Raw genomic sequence first — 13063 nt, 5'->3', positions numbered from 1 at the left:
CAAAGCAGATGCATTAATCTCATTAAAATTGTTATTTAAATTTAATGACGACATTACATGAAATATTTTCTGAATACATAATTGAAAAATGAATAAAAAAATGTTTTATTTACAACAGCCCATAAGAAGTGCAGCGCCGTATGTATGTGGCACCCTTGCGCAAAGTATTTGGCGCCCCCAATATCTTTAAAATAATATAGATTTACTTTTTGAAGTTATACTTCTTTAGGCGCGTTTGGAAAATTAGATCAGTGTATTTTTTGGCGTGTGACATGTAACACATAATTTATTTTTTCACACAAAAATAAACGCACTCGATTGGATTCGAACCACCGATTGTTCGGTTATCAGCCGAACGCACTGCCATTACGCCACAGCATGATACTCCAATCGTGACGATTATACAATATAATTTATTAGAGTTTAGAATTGTTCCATTGCCTAGGCAGCGAATTTATTATTGTCGGCCATTTGCAATTCCATAAGTAAACAAACTATTAAACGTCATAGTGGCAGTTGTTACTTTAAAAATAAAAACAACGATAAATAATTATATAATTTAGTACCTAATATAAGTTAAAGTGTATAGAAATAAACCAACGGCGTTCCAATAAGCGCTCCTTTTTCTTGAATGTGTAATTTAACAAGATAATTAAGAGCTAGTCGAAAAATCTAGGTTATCACAAGTTTTGTTTTTGTTTTGTTACGCCAAAGAAGTATAACTTCTAACGCGCGTACATAAGTATACACACCGATTTTTTTATTAAAGGGGTCCGTGAGCCATCGAACAATTTTTTTAAGGGACCGCCACGCAGGAAATTTTAAAAAAATTGAGAACCGCTGATTTAAAACGTCTCGGTAAACTGTAGTAGGATTTGCTAGGCAGTATAATTCTACTTTAAACTTCTTGACTTTGAGGAGTAAAGCGCGATCAGATTAATGAATTCGTCGACATTCTCAAATTCGTTTCCATTAATCATGATCGTCACTCGCAAGCATGTATTTTGTCTTGACTTGATTGACCTGGAGTCTCATTTACTTCCTCCTTCCAGCCCGATTAATGCATCTTTTAAGGGTGGATCCGATCTTTCCACTTTATCACTGCTGTAGACATATCCGAAGAGCTTCACAACTTTATTGAATACCTACTACCCATTAATATAGCCGCATATCCCAATGCGAAACCATTTTTAATTTAATTATTAAATTCCTAATTAAATAAATAATTTCTCCAAGCATTAATTTTTAATCTATAATAAAATAACTATTGACCGATTTTTGATATGAAGATATTTTTTCTTCTTCTTCGTGCACCCTATCATAATCGGGGAATAGGGCAACCAAAAGCTCGCGCAATTTCCCTCGGTATATCGCCAACTCTCGCATCTTCCGCTATGCCAAATCGCTTTTGTAGCACCGCTGTGGGGTGGAGGAGGGTGAATCACGACAACGGAACCCCTGAGGTTGTTCCACAAGGGTACAAAATGTTGCACTGAAAGACAGATAATTTTAGCTCTTTCAATTTTATAATAAACATTTTTTTTTATTCAACGAATACCTAATAAAATTCCCAAGATTTAAAAATATAACATTCTCTATTGAACATACATAATCGTCACAACTGGATAGGACACACGTTGCTTAGCGGTCAGAGCATATGGGCGTGAATCCCATAATGGCGCGGGTTTGAATGCCGTTGGGTATCGTATTTTTTTTTAAAGACTTTTTTCTAGTGGTTATATATTTCTCACAGGTATTTTCAAATTAAAATAATTGTTATGTTATTTAATACAGATACTTACATATTTTTTGAATCTCTGATTTCCGGAAAAAGCACCAAAATTCTTGGGGTTAAAACCAATAATTTGTTTAATTTTGGATCTGATTTAATTAATATACACTCGCTTAATGATGATTCATGCCTTTCAAATCCAGTGATTACAGTCATATAAGATGAGCATATCAGTCATATGCGACATTTCTTTTACCACCGGAAAAACTCTGCTATAAATCGCAGTTCTCAGTTTCCAATGAATACGACAAAATATTCATCAGAATCACCACCGCCTTGCGCTACAAAGATTTTTTCAGAGTTTTTGCAAGGCGGTTAAATAGGTCCTGGCCGAATTCAAATTAGCAATACCCGATGTGGGTAGAAGAATAGTTTTTAATAAGGCATATTTCTTAGCCGGCACAATTTTCGTTTGGCAAGCACCAAGTAGAGTAGTTTGCGTGCCAAAGTCCTTAAAGAAACCTCGATAGTAAATGCGAGGTATCCATAAAGGCATCTGGAATAAAGCATTACTAAACAAAGAATTACTATAAACATATATATAAACAATACCAATCATTTGATACAAATACATCAATGTTATGAGTTTAGGAAAGAAAAAAAATACTTTGTCTTATTCTTCTCACTCGAACGGGTGGTCAATGTCATTATGATATTCACCATATTATTAACTCTCTGTAACAATTCGTACTACGCCAAGAACATTCTTAAGCCATCAAATGCAGTCTCTTTTTATGCTACGTCTACAGTTATTGTTATGTTGGATAACAAGCTTAACATTACTATCATAATATGGCAGAGATACTGCAGTCTTATATTAATTGTAATAAATATAATATACAACCTCCTGGTCTTTTGTCGATCTAGGGATTTTGACAACTGTATAAAATCCTGTATAATTTATATTAAAAAAAAATACAAGATAAAAATAACGTTTTATATACCACGTTTTTAAATTTTCTGTTGAATCATAATATCAACTTGACAATTCTATGTATTAATAATTTAGGACAAATAAGGCATTTGTCAACAAATCATTTTTTTGCTATTTTGCAACAAACAAATATAAAATACTGAAATGTCATTTTGATTTCCATAGTAACGCACGTATATATTCATAATTTTGTTGCTAGGACCACCCCCTTAGCAACCAATAATAGTGGATTGGATTACGGATTTCTTCCGAAATAACTTTTCACGCAAAACAGAGTTAACTGAAAATGAATTCAATTCAACTTAAAGATGGCTAAAAGTATTAAAAGAATGCATTGGCATCGTGTTCTGATAATATATATTCTAACAGTTTCAAATGTCTAACTAGTCGGAAAGTTAGTTAAAAGATTTGTACTGGATAAATAACCACCGGACAAACAAGAATACGAGCTATGAAAAACCTGGTTATAATAAATCGTATTTAAATATAATAGGTATATAATATGTAATTTACTTTCATGGATGTCTATTATAAGAAAACAATAAATAAAATTAACAATGCCGTTTCTATATCACTTTCATAATATATAATAGCGCCTGTACACGTGCATGGAATTATCACTGTCGGCAATAGTGCTTATTTTAAACTATCATGACAATAACTGTTTACGCGTAAAAATCCTGACTGTCTCTCCAATTTCATTCTTCAAGAATAAGCGAGACGCGATGTTGTCATGTTATACTACTATTTGACAGGACGTATTGAAAATCGGTTAACGTCAAAATGAGTAGTTCGTTTTTTTACTGGCAGGTTCGCCATTATCGTTCTACTGCACAGGCGCAGATCTTACTTGCGCATAAAAAATCAGCGTAATTCAGAAGCTTTAAAACTAGTTTGATTTAAGCACGTAATCTTGCCAACTGCAGGATAATACATGGTTCCCCACACATTTTCTTACTATGCACAGTAAATCCATGCACCTGTAAACGGGGTATAAAAATCAGTATCATTTAAAAATGTTTTCTTGAATAAGATACACAATTAAAAATTAAACCAGTAGTGCAATAATTATTGTAAGTAGGTACATAAATTAAATTTATATTTTAATATTAAATAAATATTTGATATCTATTTGACAAAAGTAATGCGTCAATTACATTGAGCTTCTTTACGAGCTGTTTGTTGGCGAATTTACAATCTGCCTGTAAAGACGCCCAGTGTAATCATCGAATAAGCTAACAAGCAGGTTGTAAACACTTGCTACACGCCGGCGTGTGGGCCTACTACGTCTGCGCAGTAGAGCGCAGTAGCAACCTCCCGGTAAAAAAACGAACTACGTTCTGTCAAAATAGTCGCTGGCTTGTTGCTTCTCAGCGAATGGAAAGTTTTGTGTGTAATCATCAAATCGCAGTAGCTGAATCGACGGCTTTTAAATTCGCCAACAAACAGCTCGTAAAGAAGCTCAATGTAATTGACGCTTAAGACTCAGTAAAATACAGTTGATTGTTTCTGAGTACATAATAATCAATGATACTTTATTTATAGACACGAAATCATGTATTTTACCTAACTACTGACTGTTATTATAGTCTTGCAAAATCTTGGTGGAAATCCATTATATTAATTAAAATGAATCCAAATATATACTGGGTACTTAATCCACATAATTTAATTACGACCAGGACTAGTTTCGCCAGCTTAGAGGGACATGGTTATTATTCGACCTAAACGAGATTGCGGGAGGGTCGGATAACCGAGAATGACGGATAATCCGGAACTGTGCGGAAACAAGTTATTAAGTGCTATAGAACGAAATAAAATAGAATTATTACACTTGGTGAAAGCATTGCGTTTTATTATTTACCTTATTTAAAGGTGTACCTACTAAACAGAATTATATTTTCACCTTTCAAGGAATAAGGTGTGTACCTACCTATACCTACCTTATTAATTTAATGCGATTTTAGGCTACAAACTGTAAATGGCATAGAAAATAAAAGTGACATTATTTAGGTAGGTACATATTATTAACATGTACCTACTTATATGTTTTACCGCTCGCCGTGATAATAAAATAATTGTGTGCATAAATTCGAAAGTAACGCAAAAATGTTACCATTACTATTTTATTACAATTTTTCACATCCTCGCGACAAGCACGGTGGCCGAGCAATCTGAGGCTGCAGTAATTTTGAATTGAAGTTCTGTTGGCGTGGGTTCGAATCCAACTTCCGACAAATATTTTTATATTATTTATGTATTTCTTAAATTTTCTTTTTTTATACTTTCACTGTGGTTAAATAATCCGGAGTAGTATGGAATCATCGAGCTTCTGATAATTGGGACTCTACTATAATACGATTACCTACATATTCCGCTATTTTGATATAATCACAATATAAAATCTAGAAGCACATTTAAGACTGCAAAAAGAATATTTTCTTTTTGCAAACATATTAGTAAATTAACTATTTTTTTATTCAACGAATAATTCACAAGATTTAAGAATGTAAAATTTTTTTTTATTGAACATACATAAATTTTGAAAACACTTCTGAGACAATAATATATACCTAACTAATAGAAAAAATCTTTTTTGAAAAAAATACAACACCCAGCAGGAATCGAACCTGCGCCTCTCGAGTTTCGCTCCCACGCACATCGACCACAATGCTATAGGTATCCTATCTAGGAGGCTATATTTATATAAGTATTATTTATGAGTAAAATTGTATATCAATTAATAAATAAATTTGGTGAATGTTGAGTTGGTAAATAATTTAAAAGAATAATTTGATTTTTTGTTAATTCATCATGGGCACTTCTGAATCATTTATAACCGCTGTATGCCAAAGATGAGTTTTGGTCCAATACAATAATTAAATTAAAATAATTATTATCATGTGCTATATTATGAGACATGAATCGCGTACGTTTTAATGAACCTAATCTACTGTAATATTAATAGACTCAGGTAACGGCTTATTCTGTTTTGTTACGCCAAAGAAGCATAACTTCTAACGCGCGTACATAACGTCGGTATTCTGTAAAAAGGGCGAATCAACCATTTTGGCGAAATCGAGATTTTAATGAAAAATTAATATGTATCTATCTACCTCACTAGCTTTGTTATGTAAAAACGGTGAATTTCTATCTTCACAGGAACGTACTTACTCAAAAACGATAATCGTAGAGGCAAATATCCACTTAGTATTACGAATAAGAAGCGAAATGTTATATTAGGCCATTTAAAATATTATATTATTAAGCCTATCATTTTGACATTTATAATCATCCACAGGTAATTAATAAATAAATATCAAAAGTTAAAAATCCTCCTGTAAAACAGCATTTTGGTTTATTCGCTCTTTTTACAAAACACTGACGATAAGTACACACATCGATTTTTTTTAAATCTGAACCTACTTAAAACTCATTATAAGTAAAAATCAGACTTAATACACACTGGCTCTGATCTACATATTATATTAATATAGTGATATAGATTTCGTTACAATTTTGTAAAATACTGCCGTGTGGGATAAACCCCTGAGCGCAGCCATTAAAAAACATCTTCACTAGTCGTTTTCTCGTTATAAGTACTTGAGCGGGCTCCTTCCTGCCATCTCTTACAGGCATAGGTAAGTAGGCACTCGACTCGTACGACGCGATTGTCGTCTTCCGATACTCGTATCGGAGAATATCGATTGCGATTATCGATACTCTTGAAAGCATAACGACCCCCGCCCTATGCTGCGACACTGGGGCTGCTATATACATATAAGATTTTTCCACAAAGCCTTCCTTCTCTCTTCACACAATGAAGGATTATAAACAAAATTCCCGCCAAATCGATCGGTTTAACTCTATAGAATCTCAATTCGATGGCTTAATGTCAAACAACACTATCTATAAAAGTGCAACTTTACAGGAGAGCCAAAAATCGTTATTTTAGATTATTGTCACTCAACAAGGGAAATGTTTATTTAAATTTCTTTTATTTTGGTAACTGTCAATTCATGGTGGAACTGCATTGTATTGTTGTTTTTATTTAATAAAACGCAATTTTTTTTTATAGTACTTTTTCCACTTTAGTTAAAGTGGAATAAGTACTATAAAAAAAAAATTGCGTTTTGTTTATTTAAAACTTAATGTTCATATTTTGTAATTTATTATGTATTCTACATTTATCTTGCTTATGATGATGTTAAAATTTATAGGAATAGTTTTAAAAAAATATGAAAACAATGGTAACTTATGTAGTCAATGTTAAACTTTACTGACGTTTTGAGAAGAAATAAGAAATGATTGATATAACGTTGTTTGACTATCATGTAGCCGGAAATGTAAAATAACGTTATCTCAGAAAAAAACAATTTTTTGTAGATAATGTTGTTTGACTTTAAGTACTCGTATTACAACTAACAATTTAAATATAACATGTCACCACTCAGTTTCCAACTTGTACTTTGTAGTTTTCTTTAATACATTGGACGCTAAAGACGCTCCTAGCGTGTAACGATTATGTGGCCATTCTATATAATTAGCATGCTATTTAAATGTGGTAATTAAAATTAAGGTGTTTTTCACTATCAATTATTCGTGGAAAAAGGAGATTCTATTAATTAAAATAAACCAACATATGAGGCCCCCAGTATTACATGTTTCGTGCATCAAAAATGGCCAGAACCTATGCTAATTCGATTTTTAAAATGTAAATGAATATATTAGAATTAGAATTAGAATAGTCAGTATCAAAAGTGGCCGAGAGCATATTATAGATGTGAAATTGAGCTTTGTTAATAAAGTTACATTTTACTATTTAAAAGTATTCAGGAAAGGTTATAGTATATTAAGAAAAATATAATACTTAAATATACATTGATAAAAGTATAACTAGTATAACTCCAGTTTTTCGCCCTTCCTGTAAAAAACATCAAAGTCCCTTTGGCTTACTTTGATACTGGGCGCCACATAATAATATATTATAACTATTCCAAATAGAATTCGGAACCGTTTCATCAAATTAAATGGGATATTATTAACTGATACAAAATATACAATATTACATCATTTTATACATCATTTATACTGATAGATTTTAAATACAAAATTATTTACCGAATATAATATGTACAATAATTGAATTGTATAAAATTCTAACAAATTACCTGTTAAAAATAAATCAATTAAATACCTTTTACTCCGTACTAATTAGGTACAATAGAATCATCATCATCGTGAATCTATTCACTGTTGAATGAAAGCTTCTCCAAGTTTATGTCATTCTTCTCGGTCCATTGCGTTGTCTTGTTACGTACTTTTGCAGAGCTTAACTGTTTCGTTGGCCCAGCGTTTAGCACAGAAATCATTCTAAACGATAGCTAATATTCTCTTAATTATATGCGTGGTCGATATCGTGATCTGTTTTCACTTCCATCTGTTCCTTCGCATCTAGACGTTGTGATTTATATAATATCTGTATTCTAAAGAATTCGAGAGTATTCAAGTCGAAAGCTTGTTTTAGCTCTTTAATACAAAACGTACAAATTATCAGTTTTATAATCATTTGTTTTTTTTTTGTATTGCATGTCACTACTTCTGTAGTAACAGCTAAGTAGCTTTTTAGGATTTTATATAAAAACTAGAATTGTTGCTGTTTTTGATAATGTTACTGAATGCATTATCTCACTATTTACTCAATACACTCAATCTAATTGCTCAATGGGAAAATATAATATAAAACTTTGAAATAGGCAATGATATCGCGGCAACTCGTGCTGTTTTTTCTATGTATATTTTATACAGTACAATTGTACGTCGTGGGACGGAATGAGCACTTAAAATCACTTCTTTCAGACACGTTTAAAGCGTCATAGAAAGCGGCCGTGCATATCCACGGTTGTGCATATATGACGGGTGGTGGTGGGCACTATATATATATATATTTTTTTTTTTAGTACAATAATTACTCAATAGATTGAGCAAATAGCTGATAACAAACAAACATATAACACGTAAAATATTTTAACATTTAAAAAAAGTTGTGATGTTAAAAAAAACATATTTTTATTATTGGAACATATAAAGCTCCACAGAGTTGAAATTATCTCAACTATCTTTTGTTACGAGTGGCTGTTAGCCATTTAATCAACACATTTGGATCTTGCTATTAATCTACCATCTTGGTTTTATTCAACTGTTTATATGCTATGATTACGTATGGTTTTATATTTCAACGGTTACAATGAATATCATATATCTATATTCTCAATATATCCAAAGCTTCAAAAAATATTTAATTTTACCTCTATTACGATATAATCACTATTTTATATCCAATATTAAATTCAGAGTTAATAAGGTAATACAATAAAACTATAGTTACCACTATCTTTCAATGTCCTCTTTCTAAATTAATATAATCATAAATATTTATGTTAATCATTATTATCATTTTCAGCAGCCATGATCGATTCACCGCTATATAAAAGCATCTCCATAGTTTCTCTAATCTTTTAAATAAATTAACGGTATAATTACATGTATTATTTTATATATTCAGTGTATAATAATGTGATAACTGTATTTATTCCGAAATTACTTAATACACTCGTCTATAAATACATGAGTCATTATTTAATCTCGCAACTAAAAACAGTTTATTATAGATAGACAATCTATGAATTTAATAAAACCTATGTGAAAATAGTTATTTACTTTATAACACATTACATAATAATATATACATGTAAACCAAAAAATAAAACGACAAGCCTATCTATAAAAAAATTAGCGTCATACGCACATTTTTCGTCCAGTTTGATGAAAAGTTCCCTTTTCGATTTGCGAAGTAGTGTATAATATAAATATATAACATATTAAGTATTTCGGTAGTAAAAATCCGATCGTGTGTGTGTTAGAGAGTGTCAATAAGGGTGCGGAGGCACCATCGCACCCCGCCGCGCTCCCGACGAGCGATTGATGGGTGACAAATTGTTTCCTCACAGGGGTGGAAACTGGAAACCCCAATCGCCGACCATAAACCACAGTGATACCTATGTAAGTTCACGCATAAATAATATCTCGAATACGATCATATTATTACTTTTCCAAATCAAACATCTGACTATTTACTTACAACGCTTTCCATGTAAGTGCACAGATTTTCCTTTTCCACATTTTTAATAAGAAATGAAAATATAAATAATATTAAATTCTACAGGTTTTTTAAAAAGGGTCTTGTCGACAGCTTTTTCGGTTGTAACACCATTATTAAGACTATTCAGATATGCCGTTTGTCTTTGCTTAAATACTATACGTATAGATAGAGACAGAATACATTTCCTTATTAACACGTTTAATACTGTTTTCACTAATTTATATAACACGATAAATACAGCATAATCCTAATGTAGGTAAAATTAAATACATATTAAAAGTACATTTAAAAAATGTTTGATTCTAAGCGAAGCTTGTAAGCTACGGAGTCGAGGTAATATTAACATAATTTATACGTGGAATAATTTTTAACCATTTCACCCATACTTCGAATCTTTTCCACTGGATCAAATAAAGATTGAAAAATAAAATGCATTCTTTTTATCAATACGGTTTTATATTTATACAAAGACTGCCACTTTACCAACTAGATCAACGTGAAAACGAGTACATAGTAAACATAACTACAATAATAAAAGTAGAAAGTCCCTGCGATGGGTGTGTATTAATGTCTAACCTCTGGTTTTACATTTCTGACATGTACATTTTGTTTAATTATGTTTTAATGTTAACATTACAATATAACAGCGATGGTCGTGCGGCTTAAGAGTCGGCCTATAGCGTCGCGGGTCCCAGGTTCGAATCCTGTGTCTGGCCACGTGATATTGTTTTTCAATTCATGTATGAGTCAGAGTATGGACCTAAATGGTTGAGCAAGTGGCTGACATCCATTTCTCGTAAAAACATAATCTGTTAATACAAACCTCCACTCTGTGGAGACCCGTAATATTATGATCGTATTAGGATCGAACATGATCGGAAAAATACCATGATGCAAAATTACCGTTTTTTTAATGAAACAGTAGTATAGTAGTTGCAAACAATCACATAAACACCCAGACTCTGAGGAAACCATATAGATATCTAACGCAAAACTCCCGGATAAGAAACCAGTGCCTAATCCTTTCGACTACGAGTACAATGATATTTGACTTAATTACATTAAATAAACCTTATAATAAAATCGTTAATGAATAAATTATAATATATTGTGTAGGTATTCAATACAATATTTTTTTAATAGAGACGCAAAGCATCACTGAATATATTATGAAAATATGAATAAATATTATCGGCTTGGCCACATAGTTAGGAGTATATCCCCAATTTCAAAATATTAATGGTTACGTACCTACTTATGTAATGCTGCCAACAATCCGAATTACAAAGATTAAATATGAGCATTTATCGTATCATATTATTTTAAATTACTTCAAGTAAAAATTTAAAGACGTAATTTAAGTGAAATGCAAATTAAGAAATTATGCAAATATATCAGAAATACTCGCAATAGTAATTAATTTATATTGAATGGCCTGCTAACTATTTAATAAATTAAAAATACTGCTTTCTACTTACTACCTAAACATATTTTTCCGGCAAACCATTGTTTTCTTTTTTAAAACATCAAATATGTAAATAAACAGGCAGTACTTAATATTATAGGGTGCAATGAAATAATCTTATTTCCTGAAATTTACTGGCATGAAAACATGTGAAATATATAAAAATCGTTCACTTGTCATTTGAATTACGAAAAAATAAATTATGTGTTACATGTCACACGCCAAAAATACACTCTGATCTGATTTCCCAAACGCGCCAAAAGAAGTATAACTTCAAAAACCTTAACCTGGCTTGCCTGTTTTTTAGAATAATCGGATTCCGGCGTCCTGAAAGGCCTATGTCTATAAAGTGTTTACGGGATGCTGGTATGACCTATAATGATACAAGAAGACTGACTAGCGATAGGTATTCTTAGAAGCACCACGTGGTGTCTATATACTCCAGTTAAGTGGTGGACATGGCCGAAAAAAGCAAAGTGTGATACACTTAACTGTCACTAAAACTACGTTACGTTATACGAAATAATGCTTCAACTTTAAAATTGAATTATGGCAACATCAGCCGCACGAAACGCAACACGCAACGAAAAAAACAATACCTATCGTGAAAAAAAACGTTCAGATGCACCTTTTAAAATTTATTTACTTTTTTAAAACTGTTATTTAAAACTCTTAAAACGTAAATGACGATCATAACAACAGTATTTAAAATCTACGAAAACCTAATATGCCTTTTTTATGTCACCACGGTGTAATGTGATGGACAAAACATCGAGAGCGTCGACAGCTTCAAGTACTTGGGGGTACACATCACGGGAGATGGCATTTTGCAGAAAAAGTTCGCTAACATTCAACTCGATGCGGAGTGTCTGGAACTCACAATTGTACTCGGTCAAAACCAAATGCCACCTATTCCTTGCATTTTGACGTTGCTGCTTCACGAATCATGGCACCTTACGAAGGCTCAGAGCAACCGTATACTGAGCTTCGAAAAACAGATGTTTGCGACGAATACTGGATGTGCGGTGGACTTTATGACTTTAGGAGCAACGAGTAGATAAGAGAACGCACCGAGCAGCCTCTCAGTACGCTGAAAGTGAAGAGACGACATTGGACCTGGCTTGGACACGTGCTGCAGGTGCCAGAAGAGAACTTCAACCTGGCTTGCCTGTTCTTCAAACCGACCGGATTCCAACGTCCTGGAAGGCCGCTAAATATAATATAATATAAGAGTGTATACGGCTGAGCTACGGGTGCTGGTTTGACCTGGAACGAAACAAGAAGACTGGCGAGCGACAGGGATTCTTGGAGGCGTCGCGTGGTGTCCATATGCTCCAATTAAGGGGCGGATATGGCTAAAGAAAGAAGAATATGTAATCTATTTTAATATAATTTATCACAATGGCGTAAAGAAATATAATATGTAGTAATAACTAATTTCGGGTCTAGGACGATTTGGCACCGGACAACTGGACGCCACGGAATTCGAAAATAAATAGACGTTAGGTACTTACAGGTACTTTAAAAAAATATTTAATATTATTATTTATATTTAAATGATTATAATATGATTTAATAGTTGGTGAGAATGTAAGTATGCAGACGTAAACAATGATTTAATCGTTCATATGTTTAAGTTCCAACTAAAAAAGAGTTTTTTTTATTTTATATAAAGCCTTACGCATGTTAATTCTCAATCCGCGATAAAGA

The sequence above is a fragment of the Rhyacophila brunnea genome, unplaced genomic scaffold (assembly GCF_057557595.1).
Source record: "Rhyacophila brunnea isolate RB1 unplaced genomic scaffold, BYU_Rbru_1.0 scaffold_1, whole genome shotgun sequence".
Classification (NCBI taxonomy): domain Eukaryota; kingdom Metazoa; phylum Arthropoda; class Insecta; order Trichoptera; family Rhyacophilidae; genus Rhyacophila; species Rhyacophila brunnea.
Note: the sequence above shows the minus strand (reverse complement) of the source record.